The following is a 25,633-nucleotide window of genomic DNA, read 5'->3' as shown; positions in this document are numbered from 1 at the left end:
GATTTCAATTCTGCCCCATACCCATGCTGAGAATGTTCACAGTGAGAAAGTCTCATTTCTGCCGATGACTCACCGGCTCTGTTGTGCTTGAAGCCTTGAAGCAGGCTTAGTTGCTGAGAACACAAACATGGTAACTAGACAGGGATTCACTTTGTGATGTTATCTTCTGCCTTGTTTCCATTTTTATAAAAACAGCGTTGTGTGGAGGTGACTCTGGCTGTTCATCTGTCCATCTGTATGTCACACCTGTCTAATTTTGGTTAAACTAGGTGTACACATTCTGTGGTAATATTTATTGTGCGTCCATTCATGTCTTGGGACTTTTCAGGAAACTGCATTGCCATTTCATAATGCTTATGTCATGGTCATGAATTTACAGTCATGGTGGGGAATGTATGTTAATGAAATACTTGGTTCATACTTGGATTCAGGTTAACCAAATTGGGTTAATATTGCTCCCTCCCAATGCTGTTTTATTTATTTTTTTCTCAATTTACTGCTGTGATAATAAAATTGTCAATTTTTATATTTTACAGTCCTTTTGCCTGTCCAAAACTACTCAAAATTTACAGAAGTTATTCAAACCTGATATGTAAACTAGTCAGCCCTATCCAAGAGAAGCAACCAGTTGAGCTTTGGATTTTGTTATTTGTTGTGTACTACTTTAGTTTGTGTGTGTGTGTGTGTGTTTGTTTCTATGCATTTAGTTTCGTTTTCTCTGTACTTTGCCTTCAGAAGTCAGTTTGTGTTTCCTCTGCCTTGCCCTTACAGGAACACAGTCCTCAATATCTGTGGAAACAAGCCAGCTCAGGAGCTGAGGCGGAGTGTGTTCAACTTTGACAAGATTCAGCAGTCGGAAGACTGTCCCTGTGAGGATCCTGTGACACAGATACTGGGGGAAACAACAGGTGCGTCCTTCAGTTGACAGGAAACTGCCCTGCAAAGTCTGTGTCTCTGCTTAGTTCATGTCTGGATCAGTTCAATGCGGGGACCACCACAGTGGCTCTGAAACTATTACATTCTTCTCATGCAGGGTAAGAACTCTTTCTGCTGTTATAAATGTGCAGAGGTTTCCTGTTCCTAAAAGGTGAACCATGCAGGAGTAAAGCTTGTTAATAAGATAAAGAATGAGTGTCAATAAAGCCTTTTTTTAAGAAATTTCTAGAAAACTCACTAGATAGCTCACAATTTCACCTTTCATTGAAAACAACAGCTCTTTTTAACAACTTTTGCAGCAAATTGTAGTTTTGGCTAGGCACCCTAGAATTAACATCGGTACTATGGGTTCTATGATGATTTTTGTGTGTATAACAAATTTGAATTCCAGAAATAATCATTATTTTCTTTTTTTTGTTTAATGATTATGAAGGGTATATTGTCAGGTAGGTGGCTCCAGAATAAAATATAGAACCAGCAAGTTTAAGAACAATATATATATATATATATATATAAAAATAAATAAATATTCATGCATTTCAAATGCTTTCTTTGCTTGCTCTCTTTCCTGGCACCTCCAGCACCGCCTGTACCTCTGACACCCCCAGCACCTACAGTCCTTTCAGCTCCTTCAGTTTCTTCAGTTACAAACGAGTCTGCGCAGGAAGCAAAGACTGGAGGAAAGAGTTCTCCATCAAGCAGCATGAACAAGAGGGAGAAGAAAATGACCAGTTCTCTTCAGCCTTCTGGGGAGAAGGTGTCAGGAAAGGAGGGGAGCCCCGTGGACAAACAATCCAGACTCCAGCACGAGGTGTTCACGCTCACTGAGGAGCTCAAGTCACAAAAGGTATATGTTTGGTTTGGGTGACTGAAGTATATTTAAGCACATAACAACTGATAACTGAGTTATTAAATAATATGTCTTGTGAGGCACTTGTACAATGAATGATTGAACCTTATAAATGTTTCCCATAGTAAAATCATAAAGCATAGTGGTACAGCATAGGTCAGCATTGTAAAGACCAGCTAGGTATGGTAAAGCATATTAATAAACATGGAAAGCCAGGGTACACTGTGGGAACATAACAGTCTAATCACGGGGAAAGCATGGGAAAACTGTAAAAAATACTGTGCAAAAACACAGTGGTAAACCTTTATAAAGTTGTATGATAGTATTTAAATATGATGTTGTATCTATAATAAGCATGGTATGAACGAACATAAGACAGAAACAGTGGATTTAGTCAAGCAGTTACACAAAGTAATACAAACTCAAATCCAAGACCAGCAATAATTTTGCCTAAACTAATTAAAGTACTGATCTACTGTATTTACTGTGTGATGTCTTAACTCTTTTTCTATGCAAGTCAGAAACCTGCATGCTGACCACAAATTGGTTACTTTACTGTGCATTTTCTTTCCTCTTTGGCTAAGGTGTCACTGGGTGTGAAGGCAAACACATTTAGCAGAATAACTCATGCATTACCTAACAGGATAGCTTTTTAAAAGTGTGATAACTGTATTGCTGATAATCCAAATTGTTATAAACATGGTGGTATGATGTTCTATAGTAGCTGTGTATGTAAAATAGGGTTGAAGGGCACTTCTGAAACAGTGAAGAGAGTCTGTTGTTGCTTCATTGTCTGTAACTGAAACTCTTGTGCTGTACTACTGTTCCTATGAATCCATAAAGGTTACAATGTAGAATTTTTTTATTATTTTGTCATCAACACATGCAGTACAAGTGTATTAAAATACAAAATCTCTGGGACCCCAGAGGGGCTCAGCTGGTAAAGGCATGAGTGCATGGTGTGCAGGGTGAGTCAGGAAGTCAAGGGTAATTTTGTGCCCTGTGCATGGACAGTTTCTGCAGGGCTAGATCTAAACAGTCACAATAGAGCTCCTGAATGCAATTCTGGGTTTTCGCTCATGACTCCTCTGTATCTTATGATGATAAAAAGACAGCTTACATTTTTGCCTGTATGGTCACAAAACTTCCTTTTACATTTTTATGAGCTTCAATAAGCATATTTGATTGTTTCCCAAACATAAACTTTAATCTTGCATCGCCGCCTTCTTGTTTCCTGTTAGTAACCCATACGACTTTTAACGCGGTGCTCAAATGCACCTGATCTGCAACATGCAAGATGCATGCTAATTGTATATTTGATCTAAAATTAGACCAACAGACACAATCTTTATTTGTGCACAGAATTTATTCTGCATGTGCATTTTGACTTATTTTATCATTAGTTTTTGTGTCTTGATTAAAGACACGGTTATCCTGGACCTTATGAAACCACTTTACAAGACACCATTGCTCATTATTATTGTAATACTGGGACAGTATTTCCAGTGTTTGGTACTTTTATTGCATTATCATTGTTTTCTTCTTTCAGAGTACAAAGAACAGAGCTGCAAAAACAAGGTCTTTTTTGAGCCTGTTAAAAACACACAAGTTAAGCTGATCTCCTGAATGGTTTGAAAAATGACCACCAGCAGGCAGTGTGCAGAATTTTCAGTCATTTTGCTGGTCTTTTCTAAAAACACTTCACTGAATTCATCTTTTATAATTGGTTAAAAAAAGGACATTGTTATTGAAATAGTAGGCTGTGTGGTCCAGTGGTTAAAGAAAAGGGCTTGTAATCAGGAGGTCCCCGGCTCAGATTCCAGTTCAGCCACTGAGTCACTGTGTGACCCTGAGCAAGTCACTTAACCTCCTTGTGGTCCGTCTTTCAGGTGAGACGTTGTTGTAAGTGACTCTGCAGCTGATGTATAGTTCACACACCCTAGTCTCTGTAAGTCGCCTTGGATAAAGGTGTCTGCAAAATAAACAAAATAGTAATAAGAATAATGTCTGATAATTGGTTTTAAGGCCACTGACGTATAATATAGGGCAGAGCTTCAGAGCCTTTTCTCATATGCACTACTAATAAATACTGCAACAGGCTGTTTTTTAGGGAAAATTGCATTGTACAGTAGACTATTGCATTGTACAGTAGACTATTTGAATTTACCTGTAGCTATAACTGTAATTAAATGCATGATGTTAATAGCTGTTCTTATATGAGAAGTAAAACAGTATTTTTTTATTCAAAGGGATATTACAGATTTTTCAGGAAATGCAAGAATCAAAAACCTATAACAAATACTATACCAGGCATTTTTAGTATGGTACAGTTTATTATCATTACTCCAAACAAATCACTAATCTGAACAGGTCTGATCCCACCTGGTTCAGATTACAAAGAAAGTACAGGTGCATTATTCAGGGACCACCTACAGTATAATTTATTTACAGGACCTCCAACACAGCTCATGAAGCTTCACCTTTAAGAGTAAATGACCATAGTGTTTTTGTTTTGAAATCAGGAGCTGGTGCTTCACAAGGCCCTGGAGGCAGCACAGCAGGAGAAGAGGACAAGCAAACAGTTCCTGGCAGCAGCAGGGGAGCAGGAGCGGCTGGAGCTGGTGCGGCACAGAGAGAGGTGTATCGCTGACCTGGACGGCCGCCTGGAGGCCCTGCTCAAAGACAAGGAGGAGCTGGAGCAGCGGCTGGCCATGCAGGACTGCCAAGTGAATGAGCTGCAGCAGCACGTGCAGCTCATGATGGAGAAGAACAATGCCAAGCAGGAAGTCATCCTCAAGCTCTCCGAGCAGGTGGCCGCCTGCATGGCTGACCCCCAGCGTACCGTAGCCAACTCCATGGGCACAGAGACCTCCTGCAGGCTGCAGGAGAAGATTGAGCACCTCAAGGTTATTTTAAAAGTTACTTTTACATTACAGCCATGGGAAGTACGTCAACTCTTGTTTCAAGAAACACGGATAAAACCACACTCTTTTTTTTGGTTTTGTTTGACCACCATGTAATCCTGCATGATGTGAAAAAGCAGTAAATTAACTGATCCATGTTTTCACTGCTGGGGTGTCACATATGGTATTCTGCACCTTCTCTGCATCCAATAAGCATTACAAACATGACATCTTAACTAGCTTTTATTAGCATTGGAGCAGACACACAATTACTGTTTGCCACTCCAGTCTAAGAATGATTCATTTATAGTAGAACCGGTCCAGGGGTCCAGCGAATATATACTAATATTGTATCTCAGAGGAAGTCGTTTTAGTATATTGTAGTTTCTTTATTAACGTCGGGGCATTATAAATGAACAACATCAGGTACATCAGTGTGCCTAAAACACCAAAGTACGACACAGCATGTATTCTATACAAAAAAAATCTGTGAAAATGACTGCACAAGCACTGAAGTACAGTATTTCTCAGTTTACAAAACAGCATTCCAAACAGTTCTTAACATGCTTTCTCAGTGTATGCCAAAGTAATCTGACAGTTTTTTTTTTACATTGTGTGTGTGTTAACCTGAGACATAAACAACAACAAGGATGCACGCTTTTTAACAGTACAGTAATTTTATGAATCCTTTACTTTTCTTTTATTTACTATGGTTAAACTGGGCAGTTATGTGAAGTGACAGCGTGTACAAATTCTGACCTGCTAAGAGGTGAATTTACTGTTTTAGACCCATAATAAAATGTGCATTGGTCAGTTTCCATCAGTACCATTCAGTTGGTAGCAGCATATGTAAGTCACACATGGCACAGGTCAATTGGGTAATGATGGTGTCATATCTTACAGGATCAGATACGACAAGTTCGACCGTACTTTGTATCACGTTACTGTGATTTTGTACTCTATAGGTCAGGCTTGCACAGTGTTGATGTGATGTTACAATGAACAGCAAAAATTATTATAATAACATAAACATACTGTATGAAAAAAAAAAAATCCCTGTGTAACCCCAGGCTACTAGGCATGAGGGGGTACACTGCTCTCTGATAAAAGTTAGGAGACCAGTTATCTGCTTATTAGCAAAACTTAAATCCACTAATATAAAGTCAAATAATAATTCCAGACACGTGATCAGTTGGCCAACTATTTTTTTCTTCTATTTCTTTGTTATTAGAACAAAACAAGTATATTGTTTTTGTACAGTGTATTAATTGACATTAGTTAGCCACACTTTTTTTTTACGTATCCCAGCGATTTTCAAACAGTGTTTTATAGGGTACAAATGAGTACAATTATGAAAGCAAAGAAAAGCAGTGATCAGTCAGGACTAGGTCAAACCTGTGCTCTTAATAAGTAGAGCTCACAGTACAAATGTTTTAAGTACAACCACAGATTGTGTTATGATTTCATTCGTTTACTGTGTTTACTAGGACGATATAGAGGCGCACAAGATGCAAAACAAGTTCCTCAACTCTGAAATCTACCAGCTTACTAAGCTGTGGAGGAACAGTTCAGAAGAGGAGAAGGGCCTCCTGATGAAGGTATGTGCTTTACAGCTTGCTGTGTGACAGATCTGTACCCATTTAACCATTGTGAAAAAACATATATGTTCAAAAAATATATTATCCTTACCTACAAGTCTTTAATGCAGTATCGTCACTGTGTAAGGCTAATATATAAGTGACTTTATTTAATACTAAACATCTCATTTTCAGCTTTTATAGCCTAGGCCCCAGATTAATAGTAATAGTAATGAGTTTCATTTATTTCTTTTTTCTTATAGCTTTAACCACAAAACCACAATGAGATCTGTGATTTCGCCTGGAGACATCTCTGTCTGCACTAAGAAGCCAAAGTAAATTAAAGAACAACTAGCATGCTGGTACATTATGATAAAGCAAACTGCTTAGTGACACATGGATCGCAAGTGGTTCTAATGTAGTGACGCAAGCTGGTGACCTACTGGGCACTATTCTTACACAGTCTAACGCAAAAAACAAAACAAAATAAAAAAAACAACTTTAGATTCACTTTGTATCATTTTCACATCCTGGTAACTTTTTAAAAGTTTAAAGCATTCCTTTGGCCTCCTGTTTAACCACAGTATTTCTGCAGTTTTACCCATGCTTTTCCCATGGTTATACAATGCATTTATAATAATTTACCTGGGTTTACCATGTTTATTAATATACTTTTATTATTATTATTATTATTATTATTATTATTATTTATTTCTTAGCAGACACCCTTATCTAAGGCGACTTACAATTGTTACAAGATATCACATTATTTTTACATACAATTACCCATTTATACAGTTGGGTTTTTACTGGAGCAATCTAGGTAAAGTACCTTGCTCAAGGGTACAGCAGCAGTGTCCCCCAGCTGGGATTGAACCCACGACCCTCGGGTCAAGAGCCCTAACCACTCCTCCACATACCTTCTTACCTTGTTATTGTAGTCTAGTATCTGCATAAATAAAGACATAGGCAGTCAGTATTTTTGGTCAATTATTTGCTTTTTTTGCAGAGATACTTCCTCTGTTATGTTTCTCTTTAGTAATTTGTGGTTTTTCTTTTTTCATTTTATACTGTACTTCCCTTATTTTTATAATTTTCTTTGTACTCCTACTTGGTTTCACTCCTTGTTTCTTCTTCTTAGTTGACTGTCATAGTAGTTCTGACTGGCTGGCTGTTAGCCTGGTCAGCAACCTCGGGTGTGTTCATGCATTACTAATTAAAACCACAGAGAAGTTAGCAACTGAGCCAGCTCCAGTCTCCCAGAATGAACAGATCAGACTGACTGGGATGTTTCCCTTTCATCTCCAAATCTAGGTCTTGTGTAGATGCAGAAAGCAAATTGGAAAAATATGTAGTGAATTCTAAATACAAATGTTAACCTATAGGTAGGGTTCAGGGGGCGGAGCTAGGCACCATCATCTGCCGTCATCAATTAAACCTACCTTATTTAAACATTAGTCACCTCTACTTCGCTGTCTTGTGTTTTTTCGTTTTTGGCTTAAACCTAAGCGATTTCAAGACCCATCTACATTTGCGTACCTCAATAATGGAGTACTTACAGCAGTTGTCATCGGATTCTGAGGATTCCCAGGATTTTCTGTCATTAACAGATCATTCTCCTTCAGCTTCAATCCAGGGTCCATCCAGTCTCCGTTTTTTCTCCCCTTCTGCTATTTCAGTTACATCTGATCAGGCTCCTGATCAGGCTCTCGACCAGGTTCCAGTACAAATGTTGCCTACCGTTCCTGCCACCCAAACATCGAATCTGCGACAATCCAAGCGTCTTCGGCCTCAGGACGCCCCTCCGGATCGATTGTTTTGGAAGGACTGGCCCATGAATAAATTGATAAAAACCCTCCTTAAAAATGGTAATGCGATTCCGGCAGGGAGTGATAGAGAGTCTCTTTTCATTCTCTATTGCAATTCAGTCTCAGCAGAACCAGTCTTTCCTCCGAAAAAACATAATCAGCCGCGCCCAGCCATTCAGCGTCCTAAAACAGACAGCAGGCAGTCTATTCCGAATCTAACTACCCCCACAACTAGCACCGCTAACCAGCAGCCAGCCATCGAAATCCAACATTCGCAAATATTCAACGAGATAAAATAATTTATGCAGCCTTTTTCCGATACTCTATCTTCGGTCAGTTCTCAACTGTCGTATCTAGAACAGGGAAAACAATCTACAGCGCAGTCATTAATTTCAGCATCAAATGCTGCAGCGCCGCCTACAGCTTTTCCCGGTCCAGCCCTAATTTCAGCCAGCAAAGCAGATCCTCCAATATACAACCTCGCTACTGCATCTACATACGGATCCTCCTCTCCAACTGCAGCGAGACGTCACACTATATCTCCACAAATCAGACGTGTCATTCTCGAAGGTAAGGACATTAATCTTGTTTCACTATTAATGACGACTTCGGAATTCTTGGACCATAAAGTAGTCGATTGTGGAGAATTGGCGGTAACTCTAAAATCCAGAGATCCCAGACTGCTTAAAAATCTTACATTAGGGGAGTTTGTCCTTGCTTTCTCCATATTCAGAGATGTGTTATGCTCGGTATATCCTAACCGCAGAGCTGAATTGGAATCTTACATCGTGGAGCTGTCTGTCAGATACGGAGGGACTATGTTTTATGAGTATCATAAAGCATTCTCTGCAAAAGCAGCAGCGATATTGGCAGCAGATAATCACATCATCAATTGGGCAAAACCTGATCCAGATCTATTTAATAGAATTTTTGGTGGTTTAAGGGCTAATGCATGTGGGGTGTGCGCTTCAACAGCTCATTCAACAGCCCTCTGCCCTAAAGCTGCAATTGCATCAACTTCTAAAGCACCCAGTTTCGCCGCTAATTCATACAGATCTTCAGTAACTAATCCTATACATTCTTCAGCTCCCCTCGATCAATCTACAAGGAAAGACAAATACGGGCGTAGTATTAGATTTTCAGGAGGAAGACAAATCTGCAACAATTTCAATACTGGCTTCTGTTCGAATAGGCAATGCAATTTTATCAACATGTGCAGCAATTGCGGTGACGCTCACGTTAATACAATCTGCCTTTTAAAACGCAAGTGACTTTCCCCGATGCTCACCGTCTACAAACATCCTGGCATTATCAAGTAAATTACAGAATCATCCCGACAGTAACTTAATTAATTACCTGATCGACAGATTAAAAAATGTTTTTTCAACCGGTCTTACTCAAATTCCTACTTCCTCGTTCCAAAGCAAAAATCTTTATTCAGCGACTCAAGATCCACAATCAGTGTAGTCTCTCATCGAAAAAGAAATTAAAAAAGGATTTATAGTCGGTCCATTTTTAGCTTCTCCTTTTCCAATATATAGAATTAATCCTATCGGCATTGCCACGAGGAAAATGTCAGGAAAAAAACATCTCATTATTGATTTATCAGCACCACGGGGGTCAAGCACCAGCAGCATTAACTCATTAATTCCCCGAGATCAATTTTTCCTGCATTACATCACTATTGCAGACGCAATACATTCAATTAAATTAGCAGGTCGTGGTTCCTGGTTAGCAAAAGCAGACATATCAGACGCATTTAAAGTAATGCCAATCCATCCTTCTCTCCGTCACCTGTTTGGTATATGCTGGGAAGGGAAGTTTTATTTTGCCACTCAATTGACTTTCGGCTGCCGTAGCAGCCCGAAGATATTTGATACACTGTCGGAAGCATTATGCTGGATCCTTCTTAATGTCTATCATGTCCCGTTCTTGCTCCACTTGTTGGACGATTTTTTAGTAATTTCTCCTCCTTCAGATGCACCAGCAGAAGCGATTTCCAATCTTAAAAGCTTATTTTCTGAAGTTGGCGTTCCGCTTTCAGAAGAAAAAATTCTTTGGAATTCCTTGGAATCATTCTAGATACAGAAAAGTTTGAAGCCCGCCTGCCTGAGTCTAAACTTAACCATTTTCGTTTGCTCATTCAGGATTTTCAGATCAGTAAAACAATTAAAAAACGGGCACAGCTTTCATTGCTGGGTTACTTTAATTTTGCAATACGTATCATTCCACAAGGGAGGACGTTTATATCTCGGCTGCTAGCGCTGGCATCAACAGCAAAAAATCTGGACTCCTATTTAAATATCTCTTCAGAAGCTAGGAAAGATATTAAAATGTGGTCTGCGCTTATTCAGCACTGGAACGGTCTCTCTATGTTTTATGATGATTTCATTTCAGCTCCTCACGATATGGCTTTATTTACTGATGCCTCATCTCTGGGATTCGGAGGTCTATTTAATAGTCAATGGTTTTGCAGTACATGGCCTGAGGAAATCGAGAACATATCTCCTCATCTAAAATCCACAGCTCTGCTAGAGATATACCCAATAGTAGCAGCTGCCCAGCTATGGGGTCATCTCTGGTCTGAGAAATCAATACTATTTTACTGTGATAATTCAACTACAGTGCATATTATAAATAAAGGACGTTCCTCCTCTGCTCTTATAATGCAATTGCTGTGGCGGCTAGTATGGATTTCAGTCTCTAATAACTTCCTAATACAAGCTCGCCACCTACCGGGCATTTTTAATAATGCAGCTGATGCTCTTTCCCGTTTACAGATTTCCAAATTCCACAGTTTGCTGCCCTCAGCTCTGCAATATCCAGCAGCAACGCCACAGTTCAATCAGCTGATTTTCAACTAAATCCAACTATTAATAAACTTCTTAATTCAGCTCAAGATTACATGGCATCAGCACTTGCCCCATCTACCAGATCCTCGTACTCTACAGGTTGGGCATGTTATGTAACTTTTTGTTTACAAAGCAGGACTAATCCTACTCCATTCAACCAGGACTGGATCATGGCGTTCATAGTGCACGCAAAGGACTCTCTACATCTGGCACCAGCTACAATCAGACTATATTTGTCAGGAATTCAGCATCAATTTCGCTTGATGTCCATCAATTTCCCAACTCTATTATCAATTCCAGCGGTTCGTCTCCTTTTACGAGGAATTTCCAAGTGCTCTCTGGCTCCTTCTTCTGCTCGCCTGCCTATTTCTATAGACATTCTCAGTAAATTGATTTCAATTCTCTGCCACGGCTGTTTTTCTCCATTTGATGATTTAACTATGGAAGTCATATGTCTAGCTGCATTTTTTGGATTTTTGAGATGTTCTGAATATACAGTTCCTTCTATTGCCAGCTTTCCTACCCTAGGTATCCGCTGCAGTGACCTCAAGCTCATCCCAGATTCTCATTTCATCTTATTTCTTCGCATTTCAAAAACAGATCAACTGCGGCAAGGACAATGTATTCAGCTTTCTAAGATCAACTCTCCTCTGTGTCCCTTCACTTCCATGTTGAAGTACATTGCAGAACGCAAAGCCATTTCATCCTCAGACCCTTTGTTTATCAATTCAAGCCAGTCCATTGTATCAAGGCATTGGTTTTCAACACACCTTTCCACTGTGGTATCCAGAGCAGGTCTTCCTTCGCAATTCTACACTCCTCATTCTTTTAGAATAGGGGCAGCCACTTCAGCCGCAAAAGCCAACATTAACCAGCATTTAATTAAAAATATGGGGCGCTGGACTTCATCAGCAGTTGAAAGTTATATTCATTCTTCATCATCTGAAATATCCTCCGCACATCAGTCCATTGCTAGTATGTCCGGAGTGGGGACGACCTTTCTGCCTGAGCCACCAAAGATTTCCCCCTAAGAAATAAAATTAAAGAAAGGGGGGGGGGGTTTCTTTCCACTGTGCAGAGGGTCTTCACATAGTCATTAGGGTACAGTCTACTAACCCCTTTGTCACGTTAAGTGTTTGTTTTCTTTCGTCTAAATGTTTTCTCTTTTTCTTCTTTCTTATGCATTGGCGGTTCTCTCTTTTTCTTCCTGTTGCGTCAGCGGGGAGCCGGGGGTCCATTTTTGGGGGGTTAGTGATTCCACTTTCTCCAACCCTTTGTTAAGCTCCGCTTCATTTACCTCATAGAGGAGGGTTCTCCATGAGTCAGAGGGGACCCCCGGCCAAACCCTTCCATCTGCATGTATGTTTCTTTTGGGATTCTTCTTTCAGGTCTGATGCCTCTATGTGAGGGTCCCCAAGCGGTGGCATCCCTCGTGTTTGTCGGGTCTCCTCAAAGACGATGGCCCCCCTCCTGTTTGTCGGGTCTCCTCAGCGACGGAACCCCCCTTCTATTATGTTGGGCTTTGAAGAGGCGGAACACCTCGCATTATATGTTTTAACAAATACTAACTTTATGTTTTCTTTCCGGTTCGCGAGCCTCTTCGTATGTCGGGTAACCTCAGAGACGGTGCCCCTCTTGGTATGTCGGGTCACCTCAAAGACGGTGGCCCCCCTCCTGTTTGTCGGGTCTCTTTAGCGACGGAACCCCCCTACTGTATATGTTTGGTCAGGAAGAGCCGGAACCTCTTTTGTGTTAACAATACTAATTCATGTTTTCTTTCCGGTTTGCGAGCCTCTTCGTATGTCGGGTAACCTCAGAGACGATGCCCCTCTCGTATGTCGGGTCACCTCAAAGACGGTGGCCCCCCTCCTGTTTATCGTGTCTATCGATCAAGTAAATGTTGGGCCTGGAAGAGGCGGAGCCCCTCTCTCCATGTGTGTATGTTTACTAACTCTGTCAATAAACACTATCAGGTGGCATAGCTCCGCCCCGTGAAGTACAGTGCTGTGAATGTAGGGCACTGTTCACAAAAACACAAATGCCTGGTTTGCAAATTAAATTAATGTTTAATCTTGTTGACCCCAATGTGTTCTTTGGGGTGGGTCAAGTTGTAGCTGTTTCTGTATCAGTGCTTGATCTGTCCTAGCGCCTGTGTCATGGCTCCATATAGTGATATCCCCTGAGTGCACTGTGCAATGAAACAGCTACTGGCTGGTATGATTGCAGCAAATTAGATGTTTTATCTATCTGGTCTGATTGGCAATGGTTTTAAATTATTTTAGATATATTTAGGATCAGACCATTTTTGTGACATGAAAAACTATTGTACTACAGTAGAGATGTTTCAGGATTTCTGGGAGCACTTGAATTAATAGGTATCACATTTGATACCAGAGTGACTCTGGTTTAAAGAAGAACCAAATAGCAAAAATTGTAAAAATAAATAAATAAATAAATATAATTTCAGTTGCAGGTTATGCTAAAACTGCTAAAATTGCCAAAAACATAAACGCTTTGATTTCCGAATCGTAATCGAAAAAAAACATGTATTGTACACAACAGTTTAACTTTCAAAGAAATGACCCTTCACAGCCACAGTGTCCATAAGCACTCGGGTGACACACATATTGCACTGTAGGAAATAGCAGTCTTGTAATTAATATAAGCAGCACAAGGGAACAAGTGAATACTGCAGCGAAGAGGATTATTAAATCAAATTAATTTAAGGAGCAGAAGCAAGATTATAATTGGAATGGCTCCATCAGAACTGTAAAATTAGTTATTTGGAAATGTACTAGGTTCATTTTTACATTTTAATAAACAAGTTCAACCCAGTTAAAAAGTAACAGGGTGTAGAAACCCTCTGCCTTTGGACTGCCCTGCCTTGGAAATGAGTGGGAGGTTGTGGGAGGGTTACTGCTTTCACCAGCTGCTGTGTTTTGTTTTAATCCTAACCCTAAACCTCTCTTTTGTGTTGCAGTGTGCCTACCTGGAGGCCAAAAACTGCCAGATTGAGAGCAAGTACCTGGTCGTGCTGCGCAGGCTGCAGGAGAGCAAAGGGCTGGACAGCAGTCAGCAGGAGATGGTGAAAAGGCTCATTGAGGACTCACTGCAGGGAGACAAGAAGGATGTCTTTAAACTCAACCCTGTCAGGTAAGACAGTACTGACATTTCCATACCGGGGTTTCACAGCGAAAACTTTTTTCCCCCCGGTTACTTTCTTGTTTTTTTGTTACTAAGTATATTCAGATATTTAAAATGCAATTCTATTGCTAAACTGATGATGTGATTGCAAGCTTCACCAGTTCCATTTTCATATAATACCCTCATATCCCGAACTGAAATACCAAAACAAGCAAAGGATCAAAATGTTAATGTTGGTTTGTTGCAATTGTGATCTAATAGGTGCGCAAATGAAAAGCCAAAAAAGAGCTGGAACTTACAGTAGTTTCTGGGCTTTGCTGTCTATGATTTTCTATGTCATGTGCCCTGCTCTTTTAATGTGATAATTTAATAATTGAAAAACATATATATTTTGTTTGTCACTTCTTTAAAACAAAACAAAACAAAAACTATTTTTGTTTTGTTGCATGGTCTGTTTAGAACAGAAGTGCAAATTATATGCATTTCCTATTTTTCATGATTATTTTCTCAGTTTGTTTTTGTCAATATTATAGAAATTCCTTTCGTAGAGTTTACTGTAGTCTTAACAGCTGCACAGGAACTCAGATTGAATAGTATTGATTGTAAATTGAACAGAAAATGTTTGTTCTGCTGTTCGAGCGATTGATGCAAGCAGCTGAAATGAGCTTGCTGTTAACTGTATAGTAATCCACATCACAATACCACTGCACACCTTAGCAGGCAAAAAGAAAGGTCAAAGATTGGATTGACATTGAACTGCTCCCTAACCAACCACATAAAGAGCAATGTGCGTCAATAAACACTGCAATTCCAGGACCATATATAAGAAGTCAGAGGCTGCAGCAAGTCTACAGTTTATTTAGAAAACTCCAGGATCCTTTGTTCATACATAAGGCCCTGTGAAAATAGTGTGTGTTTTTTTTTTTTTTTTTTTTTTTAATTCAAGGCAGTATCACGGGTAAAGTGTCTTATTTTGCAGATTGTGCTCAGAACTATTTTATAAATTATGTGTACAGATTATTATTATTATTTTTTTATACAGCAAATAGATTGATAAATGCACTGACATCTTCAAAATCAACGTCAAAGTTATTCAAGCACTTTACAATAGCTTGTGAAACGGTGTTGTCATTAACAGCCTGTAGGTAAAGTGTATCTGCAAGGACAGCTTTCAGTTCTATGTCAGATGCATGTTCACCATTTAGGCCCTGCAAAACAAATACAATGTGAAACACATATTGCTGGGCATCAGTCGACTCGTCAGTGACCATTGACAAGCAACCAGACTGTTTTACTAATTCCATAATCTCCTGCTTGTGATAGTCGGCAACTTTAGGTAAGTATTCACGTCTCAGCTGGGCTGATGAAGGAATCACTCCACCATTTGCTACACTCAGTATGAAGAAATTACGTAACTTTTGGTTGTCCAGTTTTTCAAGAGGGATATTTGCGCAAACAAACATCCCTGTCAGGTCAAAATTTAATGTGTTTCGTGCTTCACGGTTTTCAGTGGACTTTTGGAACATGGAAGTTCATGTTTTTGGTTTCTTGGATTTCCGCCTTTCTCTTTCAGTGAATACTTGAATCTAAATGCCTGTCAAGAGATGATTTGCAGTAACATTGCAGGACATACAGAATAGCTTACCTCCATCGTATGAAATACAAATAATAATTATAAGAATATTGAAAAAATCACGGTATTTGGCTAAGTTCGCAATTTCTGCGCAGTTCGTGAAATCTCGATTTACACAGGGCCTTATACATAACCCTAGGCAGGTTAGTTTCAGGCACATATACCATTTACACATAACCCTTTCCTGGTTCTTGTACTGGCTTCCAAACATATTTACCTCCTCCTAACCGTCAAACTTCAGCCCACTCCCTTCTCTCCCTTTGTCTCTCTCCGCCAACTGTTCCAACTCAACTAACTAACTCAATGCTCTCCTGCAGCGATGGGGAGGAATACGCTGGCAGAGGGGACTGTTTAGAAATATAACAGTACAACTTAACATAGAGGTTCATTACACATAACTAAATCACAAAAACCTGGAGCCATGCACCTACTATACAATGTTGTATGATAATTTAGGGAATATGTGAATACTGCATGTTACCAACATCCTTGTTTAACTTTCTGTTCCTTCCCAGTGAGTACGACGACTATGGATTCAAGACCATTCCTGATTATGAAGTAGAGGATGTGAAGCTCCTGGCCAAAATCCAGGACCTGGAGATCCGTTCCAACAACCTGCGCAACAATGAGATGGTGGACAAGCCTTTGCGGACCAGGTGGGCTAACTACCTGGCCAGCCGTCCCTTGGACCAGCTGGCTCCCTCCCCGGAGCTGAAGGGCCTGATCCGGTGTGGGATCCCTGTGGAGTACCGGGAGCAGGTGTGGCGCTGGATCGTGAGGACACGGACGCAGGTCTATAGGAAGCGGAATCCCAATCGCTACCAGGAGCTGAGGAAGCACTGCGAGGTGTCGGAGCACCCGGCCTCGCGGCAGATCAGGCTGGAGCTGCACCGCACCCTCACCAGCAATAAGCACTTCTCCTCGCCCACCTCCGACGCAGTCCAAAAGCTACAGCGCATTCTGCTAGCCTTCTCCTGGCAAAACCCCACCATCGGCTACTGCAGGGCCTCAACCGGTACTGTACCTTTTGTATTGAAAGTTCTTAATGCCATTCGCTCATTTTAAGTAGTAAAAGGTGTTGCCAAAAAAGACAAAACACTTTCTTGTACTTCTTGGACGTGGACTAGCATAACTTATCATTTTCTAAAACAGAGAATAATGCCTATTACCGGTAAGCAGTGCCACAGGTAATGGCAGCATTACCGGTGTTTAACATTTTAGAACATTTCGTTGGAGGTAGCTATGCCAGGACACTATATTAGAGCAATGTGTTGTTGTATTATAAATAGCAATAAGAATACACATGCAAACAGTGTTTATTTATTGATTTGAGAAATTATGACACCTAGTGGTTGTTAACTGTGTTGTGTATTCTTAGCTACTCATCCCTCCCCTGTACAATATATATTTTTCTGGAATCACAAATATACTGGCCCAGATATGTTCTTTAATATTCTACACAACTGTAAAGACAACTGTGGTGGAAAGCACGAGTGGCCATATTCAGGCAGATTAAAAATAATTCCGGCGCCTCCTCAAGACTCACCTCTTCAGACAGCACCTGTAGAAACTCCTCTTTTCCATCTGGACACTTATCACTCTTCCTTAAATGCACTTTACTTGCTCTTATCTGCTCCCTATTTTACTGCATTTAACCCTGTACTTTAGAGTACTGTAATCTGTCGAGTGTCATTTAATCTGTAGTATTTTGTATTTAATTATATCCTGATGTAACTATCACTGACACTGTTATCTGTTCCGTTATTGAATCGTAATCGTATTAATACTTATACTGATTCTTGAAATGTATTTTTGTCTACGACTGTAAGTCACCCTGGGTAAGGGTGTCTGCTAAGAAATAAAATAATAATAAATACAAATAAGTGTATAATTTACATAATTTCTTGCTAGTTTCATACATCAAATTCCTCTGAATTTATTTCAAAATAGGGACTAAAATGTGTAAAAATGTGGCTTGGCACACCTATGTGTCCCCCTTTTCTTCTGAATATTAGCAGCACACTTCCAGTGGAGTCATGTGTTGTGTGTGTTTCCTCTTGCAGGTTGGCAGCTATTGCACTTTTAGTTCTGAAGGATGAAGAGGATGCCTTCTGGTGTCTGGTGGCTGTTGTTGAAATCATAATGCCACAAGACTACTACAGCAAAACCCTCACTGCCTCTCAGGTACAGTATGTACAACAACTGATTTTAAATCAGTGAACCCTCTTCTTCCCTCCAGGGACACAAGGACGCAACAAGCCCTTGCCACCTCTCGATCTTAGGCAACTTTCTCTGCCTCATTTTCTTTTCCCTTGTGGTATCCCTTGTAGAGCTACCTTCTGGATATGGGTTTGTTCCATCCCGAGTACGTGGCCTATACACCTCAGTCTTCTTCTTTTTGTATCTGTGATGATTTGGTCTTCTCGTGGAGGTCTTTATTTGAGATTTTGTTTGACCAGTTTTTGCCTATTTTCCAAAGGCACCTGTTATGGAAATTGGCTAATTTGTCTATGTCTCTCCGTTATTACTAAGAAAATGTTAAAATATTTGTGACATTGCTCGTCAGCCTATAGCTGAGTTTTAATGCTATCCCCTTTGCTTCACCAGTAAGTACTGTGGATGTGCTAATTCAGGCAGTCATAGTCCCTATTTGTTCTAACAGCTGAGCAACTCCTGCTGCTCTAAGCAGAGCTCTTTGTTCCTTGCAGGCTGATCAGAGGGTGTTCCGTGACTTTCTTGCTGAGAAGATGCCTCGCCTGACGGCCCACTTCAAGGAGCACAGCATCGATCATTCCCTCATCACCTTCAACTGGTTCCTGGTGGTCTTCGTGGAAAGTCTGGTCAGCGACATCCTGCTCAGAGTGTGGGACGCTTTCCTCTATGAGGGCACAAAGGTACAGCGCCGGCTGTGTTAGTAATTGATCCTTTAATACCCCCCCCCCCCCCCCCCACCACCCACACCACCCACACCACCCACACCACCCACACTTACCCAACTGTGTTGAAACGTGCTTAATACATTTTTCAGCACAAATTGTTGAGAAAAATTGTCTTAACTTGCAAACATGTGCACAGTATGTCACACTTACATTGTAGCAGCTTATCCAATTATTTTAAATTATAGTAATGACATTTTAGAGAGTTATAGAGAGTAAAAATGAAAAACATGGAAATAAGTAAAATATAATTAATTATAAAAGGGCTCAGTCCAGTGACGACTTGATGAGCGAAAGTATCCTTCTTTTTTAACCTGAACAGTATTTCCTTCTTTCTGTTTCCATGTGATATTTCGCTGTGCACTGGCCCTCTTTAAGTACAATGAAGAGGACATTCTAAAAATTCACGACAATCTGGAAATCTACCAATACCTCAGTTTTTTCACCAAAACTATCTCTGATGGCAAGTGAGGCAGAATGAGGATGATGATAATGTACAGCAGACGCATCAGACCAGTTGCTGTCAATCACAGACTGTATAAACAGTTCACACTCATCTCACTCACTCCAGTGGCCATGCTTTTAACCACTAGTAAAGTTAGTGATTTCAGTAAACTGTCTTGTACCATTTTGATGATGGTAAATGTGAACAGTGATTTTGCAGTTTACTGAGCTTTACCATGCATCCACTATGAAACCGTAAGTCTTTCTTTACCATTCACTTCCTACAGGTAATGGAGCCCCCACCTCACAGACCCACATAATGTCCTCTTTACAGCTTAGAAAACAGATGTAATGTATTGTGGCAATGTGCCCCGTCCCTGTGTGCATTTGTGTGTTGCGTGCGTGTGTTAATGTTGGTGTATAGTCATTGGTACACGGGATATAAACGGGTCTGTGTTTCACGTGTATTTAAAAAGTGTATATTTGTATTTAGGCACGGGATTGCACATCACGCACGTGCATTTAAAATATAATATGTGAACACGGGGTTTCACGTAATGAATTCACGTGCTGGGATTCAAGTGAATAATTAATTAGTAATTGAATCCCAGCACAAACAGTATAAATAGATGCACGTTTAGTCACTCGTGGTTAGGTGTTCGGTGAGTGGAGAACGAGTGTGGAGAAGGAGGTAAAAAGAATAATAATAATAATAATAATAATAATAATAATAATAATAATAATAATAATAATAATAATAATAATAATAAGGAAAGAACTGTCTCTCTCACCCGTTCTCCACTCCCTGAACACCTAACCCTGACTGAGTGCTACGTGTCTCTATATATACTGTTGTGCTGGGATTCAATTACTAATTAATTATTCACTTGAATCCCAGCACGTGAATTAATTCTGTGCAACCCCGTGTTCACATATTATATTTTAAATGCACGTGCGTGATGTGCAATCCCGTGCCTAAATACAAATATACACTTTTTAAATACACGTGAAACACAGACCCGTTTATATCCCGTGTACCAATGACTATACACCAACATTAACACACGCACGCAACACACAAATGCACACAGGGACGGGGCACATTGCCACATGTATGTATAGCTGTTTAATGAACAGTTTGCAAGCAGATTATTAAAGTGTTGAACAATTTAACTGGTAGGTCAATTGGCTGGTTTCACAGGCCCTGATTAGCACTAATCCTGGACTACCTATTGTTATCTTAGGTAAGGTAGTCCAAAATTAGTGCTAATTGTAGTTTGTGAAACCAGCCGTTTAAGATCCTATTAAAAACAGAATTTTCTTGCCATTAGGTCTTAGTAGTAAAAATAAGTTATCCTAAGGATGAATAATTCCAAGGTTATGTTGCCTTTTATTTACTGAAAACATGTATTTTCTGTTATACTGTAGCACGGAACTGGATCAATCAGTCTGCTTTCTCTTGATTTTCAGTGTAATAACTGGGATTATATGATAATAATTTGGCAGAGCTTTCTCACAATGACTGTAAAGCAGCAGAAATATGTTTCCATTTAGTTCTCAAAGCCTTTTCATTGGAATTATTGATTCAATCACCATGTTTCTCCTCTGCCCAGCCACTAAACCTCAAATACAAACACATTCATTTAGATGCAGCCATTCATGCTTCAGTATTAGACAAGAATCCAAGCAGTGCCGGCTGTGCAGAGACGGGGCCATTGACTGATTTGGACCACCTGAAGATTGATACACTGTAGAAGTTAATGGGTTCAATATCTAAACAATTATGTTATAAAATTAGCAAGTAACAACTTTGTATGTCAGACTTAAATTTTTTGTTCCTGTTAGAACTGTGTGGGGCTCCCGAGTGGCGCATCCAGTAAAGGCGCTCCACGTGGAGTGCAGGATGTGCCCTATAGTCTGGACGTCGCAAGTTCGAGTCCAGGCTATTCCTTTGCCGACCGAGGACAGGAGCTTCCAGGTGGCGACGCTCAATTGGCCGAGCGCCGCCCGGGGGGAGGGAGGGTTAGGTCGGCCAGGGCGTCATCGGCTCACCCCGCACCAGCGACCCCTGTAGTCTGGCTGGGTGCCTGCAGGCTTGCCTGTAAGCTCCCCAAGAGCTGCGTTGTCCTCCGACGCTGTACCTCTTGGGTGGCTGCATGGCAAGTCCGCAGTGTGAAAAAAAGGGGTCGGCTGACGGCACACACTTCGGCCATTCCAAATTGGGGAGATAATAATAAAAAATTGGCAATGACTAAATTAAAAAAAAAAAAAACTGCATTGTTTCTCAAGTGTGTATGTTTGTCTTTTTGTGTCTTTTTATGAATTTAATTTTGGCAGGCCCATACTTTATTGTTTATTTATTTGTGTGTTTTTTGAAAGGGGGAAAAATGCAGAGTTCCCAGGTCCTTTAACTTTGCAGTTGTTTCATCAGTGGCATTTTGTTTTCTCTGTATCTTCTGTCTTTAGGAAACTAATGAACATAGCATTTAATGATATGAATCCCTTCCCTATGAAGCTGCTGAAGAACAGACGAGAGTTTCACATGTAGAGGCTGACAGCCGAGCTGCAGGAGCTGGAGAGGATACAGGAGGAGTTTGTGAAAGAACAACAAGTGGAGCGCAAAGACAAGGACCTGGACACTGCTGTCAGCGAAGACGAAGAAGTAATACAGACTGCAGTTAGCTTGCATCACACGTCCTGACGTTATTGAAAAATTACACATCACTGATACTATTTAAACTAATTTGTTTGCCTTATTATTTCCTGCTGTGGAATATAGTGGGGCTTACATATTGTGTATGTCACACATACATCTAACTGTTATCCTTTATCTGTTGATGAGTATATAGGTATGTCAGACTTACATTTTTACATGTACAGTTCGGCTCTTATTTTGTAATGGCGCGTGATGTACCGACATACTTGTTTTAGAGTCAACAAATTAAGTTTACCAAACCTGTCAAAATGCAGAATATTAATGGAAATAGGTGTGTTGGTAATACACACACACTACATCTCTGAATGCTTGACTTCAAATCCAGTTTAAGTCACATGAAAGGAGTATGGTGGTCCTAAGCCCTCGGCTTCCACAAACACAAAACCAACACACAGTGCAGCACAATTGGCACAAAGGATAAACCTGTTTCTTATCTCATAAAACAGCCTTTTACTATAATTATCATCTGTCAGTCTCTGAATTTCTTCAATCAGCAGTTCCATTCCACTCAGATCAGTTCAGTAAATTAATTATTTTGTAGTTTCCCAAGAAAACAAACTCATTGGAGATCTTGAAAATTAATGTCTTGAAATGTGATTAATTTAGGCCAGGCTAATGTGAACAAGTACAGAGATTCCAGTTACTTTTCAGACCGGCAACCAGGTTCCAGATTTTCTAAACGAGACTATCTCTGAAATAAACTTATTTTTTATGCATTGGTTGTTTGTTTATATTCCTGTAAATTGCATAGTTCAGTTACTGCTAAGTTAAGAGGAAGACGTTGCTTTGTTTAATTATGTTAAATTGTATGGCAATCCTTCATGATTTGCATGAATTCACTTAGGTTTAGAGGTACAGTTTTAATTCATGTACCTCTGATAAACCTAAACTAAGTGACGAAAGCAAAAACACAAACGTTTTTTACTTGAGCTTGAAAAGGAAAAAATAGGATGAATACAGTGCTATATATACTGTGTGTGTATATATATATATATATATATATATATATATATATATATATATATATATATATATATATATATAATTGATCGCTACATATAGATTTTTCAACGCTGGTAAAATGTTTAATTCAGTAATGATTTTAAAAATGTTTACTTTTTAATTTTTTAGGGATGCAAGACATGTAACAACTACGTGTCTAAAGTTTTTAAATGCCAACTGTTAAATAAATAGAATTATGGATATTAATGTGTTGATAGTAGGGATAGCTTTTGTGACTGGAGCATGGCTGCATTGTCTATTGCGCTGAATTTTAACTAATTTTAACAAATTGTTCCCATTATTCTTATTTTTTATTTTAGCTTTTCTCTTCAAATATTTTTTAGAAAACAAAAAAGCACAAACAAAATCTCAGCGCGTTTCGTCTTATTCATGAGTAGACTTAATTTGATACAGAGGAACACCCCTTTTTTATACACTCAATTTTCCACAGGTGATTAATCACCTTTTAAGAGATGGCTCAGTTGACAAACAACTCTTGAGAAGGGAAACTTTTGTGATATTTTTTTTTAATTCTGTTCCACCACATGGCCTTAATGAAGACTTTAAATATGGGTATTTTTTGTAGAATGTATGTTTGTATGTATACAGTATATACCTCTGTTCATTATTCAAGTTGCAGAGTAAAAAGAAAAAAGTAACTTAGTAAAAGAATATTTAGTGGTATGAAAAGTTTTGTGTTGACGTACAGATTGAGTGTTTAAAATAATATAAAAAGTATGGTCTTCTGCCTTCTGTTGTCATTTCTGTACCTAATTACTTATTAATTTCAGTTGTTTTTGATTGTTCTGATTGTCAATTGAAGGTTTGTGACGTAAAGGTGATTAATCGCCTGTGGAGAATTGAGTGTAAAAAAAAAAAAAGGGGTGTTCCTCTGTATCAAATTAAGTTTACTCATGATTAAGACTCTGTCGAAACACGTTGAGATTTTGTTTGTGCTTTTTTTGTTTACTAAAAAATGTGAAGAGAAAAGCTAAAATAAAAAATAAGAATAATGGAAAAATGTGTTAAAATAAATTATTTTTGTGAAGAATGGGTTGTCTTTTTCACTCGAATCAATGTATAAGGGCCTGTTGGCAACCAATACAAGCTGCCTTTATTTTCTCAGGTGTTGCCAGGTTGATTACCTGGTCAAAGACTAAACACATACATGTAAAACATTTAGAACATATTTGTATTCTGTATTTGTATATTATGATATTTAATTGGATTTTTTATGTACGTATTATTGCACAATAGGGAGAATTAACGAGAACATTTCTAATATTTAGGCGTTCATTTTTGTATTGCTGTTTTATAATGTGATGGCAATCTGAACTATAGTCAAAGTCTCTCAAAGTGAATTATTATTTTAGGAAAGTATTACGGCATAAGCACTTATATATTACCAGTGTCACTCTCCTCACAAGGTTAAACTGTGAAACCCAGAACATACTTTAACTGGCTGAGATGAGCCCTTTTCAAGGCATTTTCTCTGCTGTATAATATAACAGAACTTGTTTTTTGATGAAATGGTGTGCATTTTTTGCATCCTTTGTGTAAGGTATTTGAACTGAATAAACATCAAATACTGGTATTATCATTGTGTTTTAGATTTGTTAAACAAAATCTTATTCTACTGAAAATATTTCTCTTTTGTTTCTATAAAGGTTTATATAAATACAGTAATAACATTTGCAGTGGAGAAACACTTCATTTATTAATTTGTCCCACAGCAAATTCAGAAAAGATTGTTCTACAACAGTGTTAATACCTCCCTTTAGTTTACTGATAATAAATGTTAATAAAAAACATTAACTAATATTAAACTGCTGAAACGTCTGTATCTCTTTTCCCCAATATATTTCTGTTTTACTCAATGACATTCCAGTTAATTATTCAACAGCCAAGCTTTTATGTTGTATATCCTGATGCAGTCAACATTTTAAAATCATAATTTTTTCATCTATGTTTGGAAAAGGAGACCGTATAGAAAAAAGGTAGTCGAGGATCAAATGATGATATATGAGCCTCTAATACAATCACTAATAATATATATTGTAACAAAAGGCTGTCACTGGGACTTTGTGCATTCGTCTGTGCTTGAAGTGCTTTGCAGAGCAAAGTTGCATGGTCTGCGACCGTGCTTCCCATGCGTAGGAGCGCTTACCCTGCTGCAGACACTGTTCCCCTATACTGGATTATTGGTGCAACCTTGCAGGATCATTATATGTACCTTGCAGGAGCCAGGGGGAGTGGGGCTGATAGTGGCCACTGATTGGTCGTGGTTAACCTGCAATGTTGTACGGGTTGTGGGCTGTAAGAGCGTGTCTCCTGTTTTCTGCCTCCTGTTGAAACGCTACAGTGGTGTCAGAGCGGGATTTGAGATGGAACCCCCGAGCGTCAAGCAGGAGAGGTTAAGAGATGGAGAGATGTACCATGAGCTGGAGCGGCTGCTCCAGTGCAAGAAGGAGCTCGGCCTGATGGAGGAACAGGCCAGGTTCAGTGAGGAGAGACGAGTCTTGGCCAGCCCTGAAAGACGGTGGTCACCAGCTGTAGAGCACATGGGGCCCAGCTGGGTCCCGCAGAGTGCTGCGCCTGATACCCGGAGCCAGGAGAGATGAGTCTTGACCCGCTCTAGAGAATGGCGTTCACCAGCGGCAGAGAGCATGGGATCACGCCGGATACCTGGAGCCAGGAGAGACCGCAGGCTGATCAACCTGAAGGCGGCGACAGTACAGCAGGACGGCAGAGCGCAAAGTTGCCCAGCTTTGATGGCACCACGAACTGAGAGGCCTTCCACGCTCAACTAACTGTGCTGGGTAAGCTGTGCAA

General features: G+C 39.7%; 1 pseudogene; it reads left to right on the top strand.

The window, feature by feature from the left end:
• Window positions 1–698: 698 nt before the first annotated feature.
• Window positions 699–24,636, top strand: LOC117962808 (TBC1 domain family member 2A-like; annotated as a pseudogene).
• Window positions 24,637–25,633: the final 997 nt, after the last annotated feature.

Source organism: Acipenser ruthenus, unplaced genomic scaffold, assembly GCF_902713425.1.
Source record: "Acipenser ruthenus unplaced genomic scaffold, fAciRut3.2 maternal haplotype, whole genome shotgun sequence".
Taxonomy (NCBI): Eukaryota; Metazoa; Chordata; class Actinopteri; order Acipenseriformes; family Acipenseridae; genus Acipenser; species Acipenser ruthenus.
This window is presented reverse-complemented; position numbering and strand designations above follow the sequence as displayed.